We start from the raw sequence: 2,736 nt of genomic DNA on the forward strand, positions 1-2,736 counted from the left end.
GGTGTGTGGGGGGGGGAGCACAGAAAGAAAGCAACTTTAACTTTAAACGTGTTCTGAAAGCCCCCCAGCCGGCTTGGAGAAGGCATTTGTCTCTTGGAACCCCTTTGCCAAGTCAGCCAGTGTGGGGTTAGGGGCTTGGTTGTTTATTTCTATCTTCCCACCTCTTCCTTCCTTCCTTCCTTCCTTCCTTCCTTCCTTCCTTTCCACCTCTCTGTCTCTCTCTCTCTGACAAATAAATATAATTAGCAAACAAATAAATATCATTGAACAAATAATATCATTATCAATACCTGTTTTTACCCCTTTTGTTTTTATTCTTGGCAGTCCCATTTAATGTTAATAAAAAGAAAATTTGCATATCTTTCAATAAAAACGTGTGCGTAATATTTGTTCATGTCTTGCGGCTCTCAAACATCTGACGTTTATTCTATGTGGCTCTTACATTAAGCAAGTTTGGCCACCCCTGGTCTATAGTGTCACATCCCATCCCCAATTAGCACCCTTCCTGAACTCCATCCCAGGAAACACCCTTAAATCTCCAGGAATTTCTTCAGGTAGAGTTGGCAACATCAAGTCCAAACTTCAATGTCCAACCCCTATGCACGCTTTGTCTCTCTGAAAACCTTCATCCTGCGATTGTAAGCAAGAACAGCACCGGTGGCGCCAGACTCAAATATAATCTATATGTAGCTACTGCTACTGTCGCCAGGGATGAACCTGCACCCAGCCCGCTTAAAAGGTAAAGGTTCCCTTGCTCGAAAGCCAGTCGAGTCCAACTCTAGGGTTGCGGTGCTCATCTCCGTTTTAAAGCAGAAGAGCCAGCGCTGTCCGAAGAGGTTTCCATGGTCATGTGGCCGGCATGACTAAACACCAAAGGCGCACAGAACGCTGTTCCCTTCCCTCCGAAGTGGTCCCTATTTAGTAAAGGTAAAGGTTCCCTTGCTCGAAAGCCAGTCGAATCCGACTCTAGGGTTGCGGTGCTCATCTCCGTTTCAAAGCCGAAGAGCCAGCGCTGTCCAAAGACGTTTCCGTGGTCATGTGGCCGGCATGACTAAACACCAAGGCGCACGGAACGCTGTTCCCTTCCCACCGAAGTGGTACCTATTCATCTACTTGCAATTTCTTGCTTCTGCTCGGCAAACAGGTCAAAGCGTGGACCTTCTGGGTTACCAAGCAAGGGCCCTTCCAAGCGCGGTAGACCACTTTTTATGGGACGTGCAAACGACTGCTTTCGGGGGGACGCCGCCAAATCCCGCCGACCAAAGATACTGCAGGCTGCCATTTGTTTTCACTAGGGAAAGTGTGGCCCGCGGCACGCCAGATCACATGACCTCGAGGCGGGTGAGACCTCGACGCTCAAACTTCGTCCTGCTGATTCCGACCGACGCCGCCATCCACCTCGATCTCTCTTACTGCCCCCCCCCGTCCCCCCCCCCAATAACCTGGCCCCGCCTCCCTTCGCCCCCGCGGCGCTTCCAGCCAGTCGTGGAGAGGAAGGCGCAGAAGGCCGGGCTGTAGCCTGCTTTGGCTGGACGGGCAGCGCAGCGAAGGCGGTTCCTTGCCTGGCAATCGGAGGGCGGGTCGTGTCTCAGCGGTAACCAGGAGGCGGCGGAGCATCCTCTGCCTGCTCGCCAGCCGGGCACCGGATACGGACGGTAGGCAGGAGAAGAAGAAAGAGAGGCCCGTTTCTTCAGGGCTCGTGGGTTGGAGGAGCCCAGGAAGACGCAGGTATCTGGGAAACAAACAAGCCGGCGGGAAGGTTGGAGAAGGTGGCTGGGGCGCGCGTCTGGAGCCGGTTGACACGAGAGTAGACCGCGTTGGGCTTGCTTCCGGGCAGGGTGGGTCTGGAAGCGGACCCTTGGCGCTGTCGCTCTGAGCCCATCAGATGCTTGTTAGGGGCCAGTGTTCCCTCTAAGCTGAGTTAGTGTGAGCTAGCTCACAGTTTCTTAGCCTCCGGCTCACCCATTTTTGTCTTCGCTCAGGAAGGATGGCTCCAGAGCAAACTAATCTATGCAGAAGCCAAATCGCCCGCTCACAACTTTAATGCCAGTAGCTCACAAAGGAGAATGTTAGCTCATAAGACACCAAAGCTTAGAGGGAACATTGGTTAGGGCTCTTGGGGAGAAGGTTTCCCACGTAGCAGGAGGACTGTGTGGTAGGCGAATGATTCTTCCTGCGACGAGTGGCACAGTTCCCATGTGGGATCTCTCTCGGTGGATGCCTCCCAGCTGACTGCGTGCGCGGCGGGTTCCGCGGGTGTGGTGTAGACTGGGTTTCTCCTGCTTTCCGATGGTGGTCCACTGCAACATGTCTCTCTTAGTGAAGTAGCCCAGCAGCAGCAGCAGTGGAATTTTCTGTTCCCGAGGCTAACTGGGGAGGCATCTGTTCCAGTTCCTAATGCAGGCATCGTGCTCTCTTTTTTGGCCCTCAAGTCACAGCTGACTTGTGGCGGCCCCCTGGGGTTTTCAAGGCTCAGAGGCAGGCCCATGGCCAGGATTTCTTAATTCAGGGGGGCTTTAAATAAGTCAGGGGGCACTGATAAAATAAAATAAACCCACACTCGCAGGCAGGAGCAGGGTTATTTCCCCTATTGTGGAGGGTGGGTGTAAGTGGAAGTCAGTGACTGACACCCAGTAACCTGAGGAGGATCCCCTCCTCTCATTCCCCCCCGCAACCACATTGGCTGTGTGGAGTGCAGGGAACTACGGCAAAAGTGGCGGGCTCCTGTTCGGGTCC

General features: G+C 53.5%; 1 protein-coding gene across 1 annotated transcript in view; it reads left to right on the forward strand.

Annotated features, from left to right (window-relative positions):
- The first annotated feature begins 1,498 nt into the window (after positions 1 to 1,498).
- DKK3 (dickkopf WNT signaling pathway inhibitor 3) overlaps positions 1,499 to 2,736 on the forward strand; it is a 53,133-nt gene continuing 51,895 nt past the window's right edge. The window contains exon 1 of the mRNA XM_015421628.1: positions 1,499 to 1,728. The gene's annotated coding sequence lies outside the window, so the exon portion shown is untranslated. The remainder of the gene's footprint in view (positions 1,729 to 2,736) is intronic.

Source organism: Gekko japonicus, unplaced genomic scaffold, assembly GCF_001447785.1.
Source record: "Gekko japonicus isolate JY-2015 unplaced genomic scaffold, Gekko_japonicus_V1.1 scaffold1834, whole genome shotgun sequence".
Lineage (NCBI taxonomy): Eukaryota > Metazoa > Chordata > Lepidosauria > Squamata > Gekkonidae > Gekko > Gekko japonicus.